The sequence below is a fragment of the Saimiri boliviensis genome, chromosome X, assembly GCF_048565385.1.
Source record: "Saimiri boliviensis isolate mSaiBol1 chromosome X, mSaiBol1.pri, whole genome shotgun sequence".
In the NCBI taxonomy this organism is placed as follows: domain Eukaryota; kingdom Metazoa; phylum Chordata; class Mammalia; order Primates; family Cebidae; genus Saimiri; species Saimiri boliviensis.
The window spans coordinates 8,084,077-8,100,774 of NC_133470.1; the positions used below are offsets into that span (position 1 = coordinate 8,084,077).

General features: G+C 38.3%; 1 protein-coding gene and 1 pseudogene across 2 annotated transcripts in view; both read right to left on the reverse strand.

Annotated features, from left to right (window-relative positions):
* LOC141582768 (aspartate aminotransferase, mitochondrial pseudogene) overlaps positions 1-15,421 on the reverse strand; it is a 32,756-nt pseudogene extending 17,335 nt beyond the window's left edge.
* ARHGAP6 (Rho GTPase activating protein 6) overlaps positions 1-16,698 on the reverse strand; it is a 542,269-nt gene that overhangs the window by 196,851 nt on the left and 328,720 nt on the right. The gene's annotated exons all lie outside the window — the stretch shown is intronic.

Sequence of the window (16,698 nt, forward strand, 5' to 3'; positions counted from 1 at the left end):
AGGAGGCAGTATTAAAATCAAATGTTTAACAGCCTTAAGTAAATGTCTTCATTTTCCATAAAACAAATGGCACAGTAATATGATTGCTTACAGCTGCAAATGCCTCATCATGAACTAAAGACGTTTTAAACTTTGAGTAAAATTTTTCTTCAATAGCTTACACTATCTTTTCCAAATAAAAGCATTTTTAAAATTATTTCCCTAAATAATGCCATGGCAGACCGCTTAAATAATGCTACAGGCTTGACATAATCATCCACTGATTATGTAAGTACACATTAAATCGAAAATAACAATCTATATCCCTAAATATAAATTACTTTATAATTTTACATTAGGGAGTAGCACTGTGTAAGTTATTAATGTTTTGCCCCACCCAAAGGAAAGACAAATAGAAAACTTCATACTAGGAAGGAAAAAAAAAAGTTTCCTATGTGTTTAATTTTCCTAAGTGCCCAAGATATTCTTTAGATTACATGTCATCAACACTTCAGAAGAGAGGTGTCAAGTTTCTAAATGGGGTAGTAAAGAGAAGCTAAGGTAAGAAAAGGACAGCTGAAATTCATTCCTGCTAAGAAAGAAAACAAAACCTTGCTCACACGGTTCATTTTAAAGACTTGGAAGTGGGGAAGAAAAAGTTCCTCTAAAATTTCAAATAATACAAAACAAAACATATTAGCCATTCACTTTTTAGTATGCATTATTTTCATCAGATTGTTTTGTTCTAAGGCCAAACTAAATTCAGCCTTTTAAAGATTGAAAAATATTTGGTGCTGCTGGATATTTTACTTTGCAAAGTATCAAATAATTTTGGAATCTTGAACACCTGTAGAAACGGCACACGGAGTACCATAATGCAGAGGGATGTTGTCAAAGATAGGTGAGTAAAGAGGTATTTGAATGCCAATTAAAAGCCAAAAAAGTCACTCTTCCTAAACACGTATTGTGGGTTCATTTAGTGACTACTTACCATGCCTTCTATTGGTACCAGGGATGTAGGTGCTCAGGTAAAAAGATATGAAAAAGTCAGGGCTGAGCCTCACTTCACAATGGTCAGTAGGAATTTGGGGGCAAACATAACCTGCTTTTGAGTATAATCTTGTGCTACAGAGGAAAGTAGATTGAATTTATCAAAACAAAAGGCCTGGTTATTCATTTACAACAGGCTTGGTGACCACAGAAGTTATCCCAAGTCTTTGATTATTCTACTCCATTACAAGATACTTTAGCAGGCGTCCCCAAACTACAGCCCGTGGGCCGCATGCGGCCCCCTGAGGCCATTTATCTGGCCCCCCGCCGCACTTCAGGAAGGGGCACCTCTTTCCTTGGTGGTTAGTGAGAGGAGCACAGTATGTGGCGGCCCTCCAACAGTCTGAGGGACAGTGAACAGGCCCCCTGTGTAAAAAGTTTGGGGACGCCTGCTTTACAGGGTTTTAAGGATACTTCACAGGCCAAAAGCATCAACATTGACATTGCTGATTTAGTCAGCATCTGGCCTGCTTCCCTGACATGCATTAATGTGGAACCCTTTCAAACAATACTCAGTGATAGTTTATATTAAATCCTTCACATTACAAGAAAATCACGTTTTTTATAAATTGTTTCGGTATTAGATTGGTGTTAATTGTTCTTATTTCACTGTGAAGGAAGATAAAATGTTGTCTAACGTCATTTCTGAACTTTGCACATTCATCTCCAAATACCTAAGCATTATTATTCTGTGTGGGAAATATGGTTATGGTATAGGAAGGTATACCAGACTAGTGGACCAGCGTAGGGCTGGATAGGGTGGGGAGCACTAATGAAGTAATGCTGAAATCCAGATGGGGAAGCCAGCCTCAGATAGATTCTAATCCAGATGCAGCATGTATTGAGTAATTTGGGAGCAAGTTACCTACATGGCTCACTTTTAAAATGGGGATAAAAATCTTACTCTACTAGGATTTTTGAGAAGTTGACAAAGATTCTATGTGAATGCATGATGAGTTCTTAGAAACTAGTAATAGTTAACTGAATTCGGTGCCTGACCACCACCATTCTCTTCTGTCATGTCTCAGGGTATTCTGACACACTGGCTAAAATCCAAAGGATTCCTACTAATTCTGTCAAGGATTAATGATATACAAGTGTCTGCCCGTGCAGAACTTCTACCTATCCTCATAGTTGTTGAGAATTTCTGGGAAAATCTTTGTTTCTGCAGCTTGAGATATTTTATTTTTTCACCACCAAAAACTTATAAGTAAAATTTATTTCTGAGTGTAGAGATATTTTCATGTCCCAAAGTTGCTAAAGGGCACCTAAAGGCTTGGTATACAAAATTTCTAATTTCAACTTAATTTTCAGTGCATTAAATCCAAAGAATATTAACGGATATAGCTAGGTCACTCTTCAGAGAAAATAACTGAATGTTCTAATCAAAATCTCCCAGGGTACAAAAAAATCCAATTCTGCGAAAGACAATCAGTGTAATAATTACAGAGGTATTACGGTGACTCATTAGAAGAGGCAAGTTTTAGAAAGGAGCTTATTCTCTAAATGGCAGCTCTATCATCTTTGCAATTATACTAATCACATTACACCTACACAAGAACAAATGTCAAACTTTAATAATGAATTTCATAAAGGCTACTGAGTCTGGGCAATGTTGGCACTAGTTATGAGATCGTTATGGGAAGTACCTGAACCTGGTGCTAGAAAGGAGATTCATCATCTCTCTGTAAGGTGGTAAAGATTTAATGGATCAACATGGGAGTAGTCATTTTTCAATATTTCACAAGCCTGGCTTGGGTATTCAACAGTTTGACATACTTAGCTGCAGTCGCAGCCGTAGGTTGTCTAGCCAGAGGCAACACATAAGGGTGATAATTTAGAAAATGTGAAGCCATTCTTTCCCTCACCTGTCTGCCTTTAAGTAAGTAATGACAGCTGTTTTAATGAATTGATTAATTTAGTTATTGAATAATTCAAGATGCTACCCTTATTTCTGTTATCTCTCCTATCTCATTCTAACAAGCTGTTCAAGAATTGTATCTCTGTTAAAGTATAATCACGTGTCACTTAATGATGAGGATAAATCCTGAGAAAAGCATCATTAGGTGATTTCATTGTGAACATCATAGAGTGTATTTACACAAACACCTAAGCATTATCATCATGTGTGGCAGATACACAAAGAGATACATACAAAAAGGTACAGGAAGGCTTCCCAGTGACCTAGTGGACCATGAAGTGAACATCATAGCATGTACTTACACACACCTACTACACACTTAGGCTAGATAGTACAGCCTATTGCTTCTGTATATAATATATACAATATATAATACAGACCTGTATAGCATGTTACTATACTGAATACTGTAGGTAAGTGTAACACAATGGTAAGTATTTGTGTATCTAATCATAGAAAGGTACAGTAACAATATGGTATTATAATCTTATGAGAGCACTGTTGTCTATGTGGTCCATTATTGACAGAAACGTCCTTATTTGGCACATGACTGCATATTCACAAGCAAATTTCAGCCACCATTTTACAATAACAACAACAACCACATATACAACAGCAAAAGCTAACAATTTTTTTTAGCACTGACTAGATGCCAGCTACTGTTATCAGCACATCTCAAGGTGTTCCGCCAAGCTGGTGAAGCTGGGGGATGTCAGCAACTGGTACAAAAGGTGCAAAGCCTCAGAAAGGAGGAAGATGTTTGAATTTTTTTTTGAGATCTACTGCACAGCATGGTGAATATAGCTAATAACTGAGTACTGTACATTTCATAATTACTGAGAGTAAATTTCAAATGTTTTCAACAGAAAAAAGGTTAAATATTTGAGGTGATGTATATGTTAATCAGCTCAGTTTAATCATTTCACATTGTATTAAAAATCATAACATCACTTTTTACCAGATAAATACAATTATAATTTATTAATATACAATTTAAAAAATTCTGAGCCCACTAGATTTCCCAAGGGTTAACAAGATACACGTGGGTCTTAAAACTCCAGAAAGCATAGCAACTATCTCGTTGGCATCTCTGAAGATGATGGTCTTGAAAACCAGATAAACATGATCTTTTCCACAACCCATAAATATTAACTGAAGGCTTCCTTTGTACCAGGCATAGAGCTCTATGCTTTAGATGTGTTTACTGATCTAATCATCACAACACCACCATTGCTCCCATTTCACAGTATTTAATAGAAGCGTGGAGAAACTTGCTCATAGACCCATGGTAAGAAGGAGACAGGGTCAAAATGAAGAGAATATATTTAACTAATCATTTGGAGTCACTCAGTGAATGGTGTCACCATCTCAGCACCCAACTGGTAAGTTGCAGGATCGCTTTCTTCCTCTCCTCTCTATTCTCATGGCTGTTAGAATAGTGCCGGGCACATGTTCAGCAGGTGAGAAGAGTTTTATTGGGGCTCAGAAAACAGTACCTCAAAATGAAGACTGCTGCTGAGCAGCTTCAGAAGCAAAAGTTTCTCTCTTACCTCCTTCTGTCCTCCTGTCTCTCGGTCCCATTTTGCCCCGAGGCTAGCCATAGAAATTAGAATCCCTTTTCCCCAAGATAGGTCATACAAATCAGAACTCCTTTACCCAAAAGTCAGTCATAAAACCCAAAAATATTCTACATAAAAACCTTTCAGGAAGAAATGATCTGACCTACCTTGTCTGACTGTAGGTTCTAAGATTCCTGTTCCAGACAAAGTCCTCTCTCACACCAAGAAGGAAGAAATGCTTCTCAGAGAAGCTAAGAAGAATCTAGACAGACAGGCCTTGCTGGGTTTCCCCCACACAGTCCATTAGCATTCAAATCAGACCCTTTCTATCCAATCACATTTCTACATGGCTGTCCACATGTTGTTGAACCTAAGCATAAAAATGGACAATTTCCCCTGTATGTTAGGTCTTCATTCCAAAGGCTTCTGTGCATACAAGTTAAATAAATGTGTATTCCTTTTCTTCTATTAATCAATTTGCCTCACACCAGTGATTTTCCAGTGATCCTTCAGATGGCAAAGGGAAAGTTTCTCCTTCACTTCCTTAGAGTTAGTAAATGAAATAGGTAAAAGACATGAGCCAACTGCTCCCACTAAGTGAGTAAAACCATGCTTAAGATAGGTAGAATAAACACAAGTGCAAAATGTTTAAGAAACATGCTGCAAAGTGAAGGCATTTAGTACGTCCGCTAACCAAATTCTCTATGTGATTTCAAATGCTATAGATGTTACTGATTTACTGTGTGTTAGTCTTCTTCATTTGTTTTGGAGGTCTGAGACCATCACTCTTGTGGTCTATTCTTGGCATCTCACAACATCTCACAATGTTGTCATGGGTAAGATAACTGATAACTCTTTGTTGATTGGACTTTCATGGGCAAATATAACTGACTACAGAGAAATCATAGCCATAACTGGCTATGCTTACTTTAAAACTGTGAAGCTACGTACAAACAACTAACAAAATGGGGCATAGTCCAACATCAGTGAGAGCAAAGTACCCAAGTGCAAGACTATTTTCAAATGATTATTTATCTTCTCATGCTAAACTATTCATTTTCATTCTTTTATTAAATTTTAAAGGTTTAGTTCAAGTGTGGTTCTCAAAAAACTAGACATTGCTTACACTTAGTGACCCTCTTGCCGCTATATTTTTTCCATTTTCATCAACAAGCTCCTCTTAGATCCATCTCCTAGAAATATGGTTTCTCTGAATAATCAAATTATTTAATCTCTTTTTGTATATTCTGCTCAGTGCTTCTCTATGATGTCTAGCTTGCTCTGGTATTTTGAGTGCTGATGAATCGTAGATACGTACACATATATTCTCCTTCATTTGCAACTTTTGTCTTCATGCAAACAAACACAAAGAAAACTAAACTGTTCTAGAGGGCACATACATTCCCTTATCCACAGTGCAGGGCCACAGCATGCAGACAGCAGAAAGTTATGTGGTTTGGCTTGCTGGTAATACCAGAAATCTTCACCCCTATGCTTTGCGAAGTGAATACATCAAAGTGCCTCTCTTCCAAGATAGTTTGACTCAAGATCATGTTGAGAAATGCATTTTTAGACTAAAATTTTATTTTCAGATAATTGTAGATTCACATTCATCTGCAAGAAATAATAGAGAACGATCTCCTATACTCTTCTCCCAGCTTCCCCCAGTTGTAACATCTTTCATAACTATAGTAAATGTCAAAGCCAGAAAACTGACATTGATTCAACTATCTTATTTCGAATTCACCAGTTTTACATGTTCTCATTTGTGTGTGAATGTGTGTATGTGTGTGTATTTAATTCTATGCAATTTTATCACATACTTTGTGTGACAGCCACAATAGTCAGGACACAGAAGAGTCTCATTGCCACAAGGATTCCCTATGTTATCCCTTTATAGCTACTTGCATTTCCCTCTTAACGCACCATCTTAAATCTAGCAACCACTAATCTGCTTTCCTTTTTTTATTATTCTATCATTTCAAGAATGATATATAAAGGGAACCATACAGCATGTAGCCTTCTTTGACAGGCTTTATTCACTCAACATAATGCTCTTGAGATCCATCCAAATTATTGAGTATACCAATAGTTAATTCTCTTTTGTTGCTGAATAGTATTCTATGGTATGGTCATATCACAGCTTGTTTAACCAGAAATAAATTATTGATTTGATACAATTTTATTAACTGCACCAGTGCTGTAGTATATCATATCACTTGATGGGGAATTACATAAATGATCTTGTTCTTTTTTAGGGGGAGGGTCTACAGTAATTTTATTGTAACATAGAATCCAGACTGCAATAAGTCTATATGGTTAGAGCATATGGTGGTTATCTTTCCAAAGGGTGAAGCTTAAACCCAGATAGCAGCACACAAAGCCTAGAATATCCTCTTCCTGGTACTTTCCTGTACTACTTGACTCATGATGTGAGAATAGAGACTATACAACCATATTCAATGAAAAGAGGAAGTCCAGCCTGGCAGAGGCAACATCCAGCAGGAGACAATTACGCAATTGTTGAAGAGGATGCTCAGATAAAATACTGTTACCTTCTCCACTATTCTTTGCTGAGAAAAATGAGGCTATGGCATCAGAAAATTATGTTCTTTATTCTTAAATAAATCCAAGTAGGATGGGGCTTGATATGGTTTGGCTGTGTCTCCACCCAAATCTCATCTTGAATTGTAGTTCCCGTAATCCCCACGTCTTGGGAAGGAGCTGGTAGAAGTTAATTGAATCACCAGGATGGTTACCCTCATGCTGTTCTCATGATAGTGAGTGAGTTCTAACAAGATCTGATGGTTTAAAAGAGGCTTTTGCTCCTTTTGAGCAGCAATTCTCCTTGCTGCTGCCATGTATAGAAGGATGTGTTTACTTCCCCTTCCACTGTGATTGTAAGTTTCCTGAGGCCTCCTCCACCATGCTGAACTGGGAGTCAATTAACCTCTTTCCTTTATAAATTACCCAGTCTTTAGTATCTCTTTATTACCAGCATGAAAAAAGGCCAATATAGGGTAGATGGTCAATCCAGCAGTAGAATGGGATGAAAATCTACTGTGCATAAGGAAAAAAACAGGTTGAAAGAACAGGTTGAAAAGGGAGAAGACAGAGCCTTCTCTTTTTCTTAAATAAGACAGGAAAGAGCACCTTCTATTTTCCTTGCTGCAGTGTCAGCAGACTCATTGGTTTCCATAAAACACAATTTCTGCAATATGGTCTGTTGATAAGGTTGCTCCATCATGGGAGGACAAACATGAGACCAGTTGTTAATGACAGAACTAGGTCTTCTCTCAAAGCCTCTAATGTGTGCTATTTCTCATGAAGAACCCTGATAACATAAGATGCTTCAGTTAAAGCTTCTAAAATATTGTAGTGGCATAATTAGCAGGTTTCTTGGTGCTATGAGTTTCTTGTACATATAAACCCTTTGAGAAAAGTTGAAGATAGAAAGATGGAGGAGAATTTGGCTTAGAGTGACAAAGTTCCAGACACCAGTCACAGATGCCTCTGCCCAATGTCATTACATGTTCTTTTCTGAGAAGTGCATTCAATCACTCAGTATTATGTACTGTGGTTGAAAAAAAATGATCTACTTACCAGCATCTACCTTCACTCATCCTCCATGTGAAGCTCACAATAGCAGCAGCTGAAAACAGAAAAGTTGTATCTGTTCCCTCACACCAGGGACATTACTTGGTGACCTGGTGTATGGCATAGGCAAGATAACTCATGTTGCTGGAGGTAATCCCTGCCACAGAGATGCAGCTATCCTATGCCATATAGATGGAGAACTTCTTGGTTAGCTTCTCCATGTGTTCAGGCTTTAGCCTTATGAAACAAAGCATGCCAATTTAGTCAGTCATGTGTAGTTAGATGTGCAAGGAACCCTCCTTATTGTTGGAGATCAGCTGAATCTGCATGCTAATAATGCAGTTGGCCATGATTTTCACTTCTTGCAACCATTATTTTTGCAAACCCAGGATGTTCAGAATGGTAGAGGCAATACAGGCCCCATTGAGAGAAGGATTGGAATACACGGGATAGATCAGGATCTTCAACTGTGACTCTACTCTTTTGGTTTCAGTCACTGTCTTTGCACAGTGAAGGCTCCCACATGCTGACCATATAAAGCCCATGTTCTTGGAGTATGATTGGAGAGACAAACGTTAATGCCCTGTTCAATGAAGTAGCACACAGCCCATGCATCCTCGTCACCATCACCACTGGCGAAGCCTTGGTAGACCATATCAAAGAATGTAGAGATTCTTTTTCTTTGCCACTGTTACTATTTCCTTCCACTGCTTTGCATGAGGGTCCCAGGCATGCAAGAGAAGAGTACTTTGCTCATTTTTGAAATGTCCTCCATAGCACTTGTGAAGTCAAAACTGCAAGTCTTGTGGTTATTATATTGATAACCTTGTAGCTGTATGTCAGCAACCCTGAAGACAGGTGTGTGATTTCCCCAAGGTGGTTTGGACAGAAAGACATCTGTCTTCAAAAACTTTAAAAATCTTTGCACAAAACTGGCTCCAACTCTTAAGGCCCCAGTTCCAGAAATGATCTGCACAGTGACAAAGTGGCCAATTTTCAACAGTTTGCTGTTCTCACCCAGGGCTAGTTCTGCAGTTTGTGAAATGATGTAATAAACTCTTTTTAACATTTAAAAAAAAAATTCAGCTTGTCCTACAATCGGCAGGTATTCCTAGTCTAAATTTTTTACGGCGATCTAATCCGGTCTCTTATTATCCCAGTAGGTATCAACTCCCAGACTCATCTTTTTCCTATTGATGTCCCTCTTAAAGGCTTTGGTGACTCCCAAGACGGGATCTGGAGGTCTCATTTCCACATGGACCCACAAGGAGCTGGCTCTGGCAGAAGCCATGGTGGAGAGCCCTGGGTGAAAGGTGGCAGAGATCCTCTAGAGGACATGGCTGGAGTACGGCAGGGTCATGGTCGACCTTGAGAGCACAGTGGGTAGCCACAGGACAGAGTAGAGAGCAAGAGGACGCAGACCAAGGGGGCATGGGCCCTGCTGAAGGTACTGATCTTGTTTTATATTACAAGACTTCCGAAGTGGAGTGAAAAATGAAATCAATTTTCAGTATATTTTGAATTAAAGCTTGCACAGGTGTTTCAGCTTGCTAAATAGTTCGGCCTGGACTATTTCAGCTCTGAATTATCCAAATAATTATTTTAAACTATTTTAAATATAATTTAGCACACAGAGAATGCCTCTGTGTGAAATAAGTGGTGGTAATTTAAAATAACTAATGATTATAATTATTGGAATCTAGTCTCATGGCCATTTTCTACTTCATAATTTACAAGGAGCCTATGAGAGTTCAAAAACACTGTATTTTTGCCAAAGGAGCCTCATGCTTTGTCTGCATTTTATGGCTTCCTTTGCACCTGGAGCAGCTATTTTAGGACTGTCTAGACAATCACCCCAGCTTTAAAGGTCTTTTCCTTTCTTTTCACATAGTCAGAGAGCATGAAGGGTAATAAATAGATGATGCTGGCACTCTCTCACCCAAGATGCTATTCAAATAAAGACAGGAACCAGAATGCCTTTGCTCTGGCTCAGAAAATCAAGAGACCTTAACATACAGCCCCAGATGTCTACCAATTGGCAAAACTTAAAACCAACAAGAAGGCCTTCCAACGTCCACATGTCTATAGTAGCTGGATCATACTTTTTGGTGGAACTGCATGAAATGATTACTATTTGACCATCTTGGAAATATAAAAACAGCAATTTAAGATGTTTCAACCCAAGAGATTTGGGAAAGAATTTGGGAGTGCTCTGTTTCCATTTTCTTTATCCAGTTCCCAAGCAATACTCATCTGGGTTCTAGTAATGACCCAGAATGCACAGCTTTTACAGGCCTTTTTTGCCACTACAGGGAAATAATGCAACCAAGTATGATACTGGAGCATTCCCTAAATGCATGTCCTAGGTAATGCCTAAAAGTCAGTAAGTAATATCCCAAGGAGACGTATACTGAATCAGTCTGCTTCACCCCTCATAGTCCTTTCTTTCAGGAGGTGAGAGACTACATTCAAGCTCTCCACAGGACTGCTACAGCCCACCTGTCCCCAGGCTTTTTAATGGGTTCTGAGATTGCACCCCAATCTCTGACCCTCCTGGGAATTCTTTTTCTTTTTTTTTTTTTTTTTTTTAGACAGAGTCTCACTCTGTCACCAGGCACCAGACTGGAGTACAGTGGCACAATTTCGGCTCACTGCAACCTCCGCCTCCTGGGTTCAAGCAATTCTCCTGTCTCAGCCTCCTGAGTAGCCGGGACTACAGGCGCACAGCACCACGCCCAGCTAATTTTTGTATTTTTAGTAGAGACAGGGTTTCACCATGTTGGCCAGGATGGTCTCGATCTCTTGACCTCGTGATCTGCCCATCTCGGCCTCCCAAAGTGTCCTGGGAATATTCTTACTTGGTACTCTCTGATGGTAAAAGTATTTCATTTTGGAGGAAAAAATGCACAAGGATAGATATCTATAGATATATAAATGTACATTGTACATGATCTATAATAGAATATACAATTACATAATATACATACACTACATATGCATTTCTACATTATCTACTACATATATATGACACCTAGCAATTATCAGTTTTATTTGCTTCCTGATAATGTTAGAGTATTTATTTCTCAATACAACCAAATGTGCACACATTAATTTTCTGCTAACATCATACCATTTCTATTGTCATGTTCAAGAGCTATCTCCACCCTTTACTCTCTCCCACTTTCTCCACTGACAACATGTGTACATGAATTAGTTTGGGGGTCTGAAGTCCAAAGCATTTCTCCTGAATATAAACTGGAGCTTCAAAAACAAGAGCAGCCCAAGAAGGTTGGGCCAAGGGCTGAGAAATCACAACTGAAAACTTTCTGCCAGGCACTGGGTTAAATGCAATGGTGGTGTGGAGATACAAAGCAGATGAATACTCAGTCTTCACTAATGCAGATACAATTCTTACAGGGGAATAAAATTACAACACCAAGTGGAGCAAACATAGCATAGAACCAAGTCAAAAGATGTTGTCTTGGTCCATTTTGTGTTGCTATAAAGGAATAGCTAAGGCTGGGTGGTTAATAAAGAACAGAGGTTTATATTGGTTCAAAGTTCTGCTGGCTTTATAAGATAGAGGGCACTGGCATCTGTTTGGATTCCATCAAGAGCTTTTGTGCTGCATTAAAATATGTTTGAGAAGATCAAAGAAAAAGTAGGCACATGCAAAGAGGGACCAAACCCAGGGCCGTCCTGGTTTTCTAGCAACCTACTCTTGCAGGAACTAATCATTTCCCCTGAGAACCCATCTAGTCTCAAGGCAGTGAGAATGCCCTCACTGCCATGAGAAGGGCACCAAGCCATTTATGAGGGATCCATCACTGTAACTCAGATATCTCCCACTAGACCTCACCTCCAATATCACCATGCCAATTATCAAAGGTCAACATGAGATTTGATGGGGACAAACCAACCATGCCCAAAACACAGCAAATATGATTCAAATTCTCCAAGGGCCATGGCTTATGAGTAGCATTATTAGGGCAATTTGCTTAACCTATCCTATTTCCTCCCTTGAGTATCAGTTAATAATTCAAATACTCCTTGGCATTTAATAAGATAATTACTAAAAGTTTTATGTCAGGTAGAGAGACACTGGAAAACTTAAAACACTATAAATACAACCCGTTATTTTTAGTGAGTATCCACTGCATGCATATACTACCTTATTTTGTCCTCAGCAATCTCAATCTTATAATGTATTACTACTGTCTTCCTTTTAGATAGACAAGTTAGGCAAAAGTAAGTTAATCTCACTACTACCAGAAGACACTTTCCTGCAGGACAATAATGAAGTCCCAAACTGAAGGCAAATTTCTCCAAAGTCATCAGCAGTTTCTGACTTTGCAGTTGCCAATATCTTCTCACTCTCTCAGTTTTCATTTCCCAGACACTCTTTAAAGCAACTCAATCTGTTTTCTACTTCTATTACTCAGATAAAAGTGGTTTGGTAAAAACTCCCAGTGCTGCCATGTTGTAAAGCTGGAGGGGAACTGTTCTATTTTCATTCACTTGACCCCTCACCACCACTAAACCTAAGTGGCCATTCATTAGTTTTGCCATCTGGAATCAGTTTTCTCCCCCACCTTTTGTTATATGCACCCCTTTCCTCTCTTTTTCCTTCACTAGCCACTTGTTGCTCTAGGTTTTTTTGATGGTGCTTCTGCTCCTTTAGAGTTCTAAATGCTGGCACTCCTCATGGCTCTGTTCCAGGCCAACATTTCTTAGTCAATCCTTCTCAAGATGTGTCTGAAATTTGTGAACCTCCTGAATCAGCCCCACCAGAAAGAAACAAGTTTCATGAGGGAAAGAACCTTTGCACACTAACTGCTGAATTCCCAACATCTGAAAGAATCTCAGGCACACTCCAGGTGCTCAACAAATATTTGCTGAAGGAATGTGAATTGCCTAAAGTGCTTGAGATGTTCCTGGGATACCCTTCTGGACTTCTAAATTGGAATCACAGTGCATCTGAGGACCAAAATCTCTGGTCTTCTGCCATACCGCCTTTTATTCATGCTTTTTCTTTAACCTGATATCCTCTCCCACTTCCTCATTCTTTAATGTACAGGGAAGCCATTCCTGACCCTCACCTCCATCCAGATTCAGTCAAATCTCCCTCTCGTGCCCTTTCATAGAACGCTCTCCTTTGTGGTACTGAGGTCACGTTAATTTTACACATATCTTTGTGACTGTTAATGAAATCCTATCTCTCCTGCCAGCCTGCCTCAGATCATGCAGGCTTGCACTTACCATCATACCCCGATTTCCTAAGTCTCCCTCACAGTGGACCCTCAATAAATATCAGTGAACAAATTGTTAATGCATTTTTATATTAATGTTAACATATCAAAATATATTAACAATAAATATATTTAAATTATATATTAATTATATGATGAATAATCAAAAGTTTAAAAATGACAAAAATTTCTCTCTCCAGCTCTGAGCTTTCCTCCGAATTCTATATACATATACCCATCTAGGGGTCTCACATTTCCAAATGGATGTCTAATGGGGTTCTCTATTTCAGCCTGTCCAAAACCCCAGCTTTTAAATTTTCCCCCAATACAATCTTGTTTCTCTCTATTTTACTCATGTTAGTAAATAGCATGACTCACCCAGCTGCTCAAGCAAGACCTTGAGGGTCACATTTGATTCCCTTTTCCTTCACCAGCCGCTTTGCCCTATCTAATTAAACACATAGTCCTGTTGCTTATACTTCTAAAATATGTTTCAAATCTATCCCTTCTCCAACTCCACAGCTGCTTCCAAGCCCAATCTTCCATTAACAGTCAACTGGATGGTGGCTGCAAATCAACTGGTCCCTTGTATCCATTCTTGCTAATCTACCATAGATTTTCTAAATGCAATAAAGTACACACCCCTTAGTGAGGCTCTGCCTATCTATCCACAGTACACCATGCCATTGCTCCCTTCACTCACTAGACTCCCAACTCTCTTTTATATACACTGTTCCCTTTGCTTGAAATGATTACCCCATGTGTCCCCACCCCTTGCCCACCTCGCATAGCTGGTTTCTTCTCCTGCTCCAGTCCTCAGGTTATATGCCGCCTTCTCAGAGCAAAATTCTTAATGCTATCTAAAATAGATTTTGTCTTTGGATATCTGTTATCACAGAAATATTTCTGTTCTTTACACAGCATTTGACACAATTTGGAATTACTGATTTACTACTGTTTATTATCTTGTTTCTAGATAGAAAGATCTATGCCAGTCTTTTTCACCATTTCATCCCTAGCACCTAAAATGGAGCTCAGCATATAGTAGATTATCAATAAATGGCTGCTGCATGAATGGATAGAGTGGAGGAAAACAGTCATATTAGTACGGTTCCAATGGGTCAATGGTTGCCAGGGCCTGAGGGTGAAAACAGGGGTTGACTATAAAGAGGCAAAATGAGGAGACTTACTGGTGGTGGCAGGGGTGGGGGGTGGGATATGATAGAATTCTTCTGTATCACAATTGTGATATTGGCTACACAACTTTATGTATTTGTCAAAACTGATAGAACCATATCACCCAGAAGGTCAATTTTACTCCATGTAAATTAAAAAATAAAATAAAATTATGATTCCCAAACCTATGTCAACCCAGGACAAATGTAAGATTCCAAGATTCACAATTTGGAGCTTTTTTTTTTTTTTTTTTTTTTTTGATGGTGGTGGGTTCAGTTAACTTCCTGTGTTCATGGTCAAAGTACTGACTCAAACCATACTTCCCTATTTTTCATTTATCAGTTTAAAGAAAGGAAACCGGAAACAAAATAAAGATGTGAAAGATAAACAATACAAGAAAAGACACAGTAGTAATATTTAAACTAATCATGTGATAAAATGTCAGCATTTATTCGTGACATTTGGCTCTGTTTGTATTGGATCACCCAGCAGGGCCGTGGCTGTGGGTTGATTTCATAATGGTGCCTCCCACATGTACACCCATGGCTGACCTCTGCTTTGTGCAGTTGATAATGACTAAACTTCACATATTATGCTGGCAAAATCTACTCCTTCCCTGGAGGGCTGTTACACACAGGGAATTACAGTTTCACAGCTGAACAATGTTTCTTTCTCAGATTCCAGGATGATCCACTTTCATTAGAACAAAGTTATATGGGCTGATAAATTGCTGTCTTTTGCCAAAGTGTTACTCATCATTGCATATTCACCCAACAGATGCGCACTGAGAAACCCCATCCTATCAAGGGGGAAGAAGGATGCAGAGCTATGAATAGACTGGTTAGACACAAGTTGCATTCTCTAAAGTAAGCACATGATATACAAATTTCATCTTATGACCTTTCCCCCACCCCTATCCCCACCCCCATTATTGACTTTCATCCATTAGAACATGTTGATGGATATACTATTTCAAAACGAAATATTTGGATATCTGACTCTGATTTGGGGAAAGGGAAATGGTGAGCTAATTTCCTCTTTTATCAAGCTGAATCACTGAGTTCACTCTGTTGCCATGCACGCATAAGTAATGCCATAGCAACCTCCCAATTTGCTCTTAAACACACAACAGCAGAACTATGCAAATAGGTACATTTTTTAACGTTTAGATTTTCTTAGCAGTTTCAATTTTATATAATATTTTATGGTATGGGATTATTTAGTTCACCTTTGGTAGTCTCATTGCTGACTGCCATATATCATCAATATCAGCACAACAGAAAGGCTTAGTTCTTGGAAAATTTTCCAATAACCTTCCTTTATTTTCATTCTCTAGTTCACAGTTAAAAATTTGCACATCGGACACTACAGTCTGGATCCTCTTCAGGATTTTCTTTATAAGGATCCTAACTTCAAATGGGACTGAAATATATAATTTAAAATTCATGAAATATAGAAATGCATGGACCTCTCATACAGCTATTTAAGTAAATTCAATGAAAGTGAATTTACCTAATTTATAAAATGAAAGTGAATTTATTCATCACTTGGTATGTACTAGGAATTATGTCAGGTTCTAGAAAGAAAGAAAATCTTTACAATCAAGGGATTCAGATGAGCTCTTGTAGGAAATAAGGGAGGGGTACTCTTGAATTCTGCCACTTTGGGGTTTAGATTTTTACTCCTACAAAATATACTGTAACATCTAACTTTTGACTGGTTTAAGAAAAGTCCATCTAAATTGAGAAAATGTGGATTTTTAAACATTTTTATTATTCTCATGCATTTTTTCACAAATGTATACACTTCTTTCTACTGGATGACAACAAAAGCAGGGCACTAGTACTATGGAAATGTTTTTTTACAAAACACTATGTCACTACTGTCTGTCTTTTAAACTTTGTTTGCTTGTTTTATATTGTGAAAAAAGTAATTAAAGTGTCTTTGGCTGATTGGCTGGATGAATCATTGACTTGTTCTTAAAATACTTAAAATGGGTTTCAAATTCCATACTTGAATCTAACATTATTTAGCCACCTCTGCCAAATATTTTGATTACTTAAGGAATTAAGATTTGTTATTTTATAGAGAGGCAATACACTTCAATAAAATTTTAGATATCCCATCCACTTCCATAAGCATATGTTAATGCATCCAAAGCTAAGGG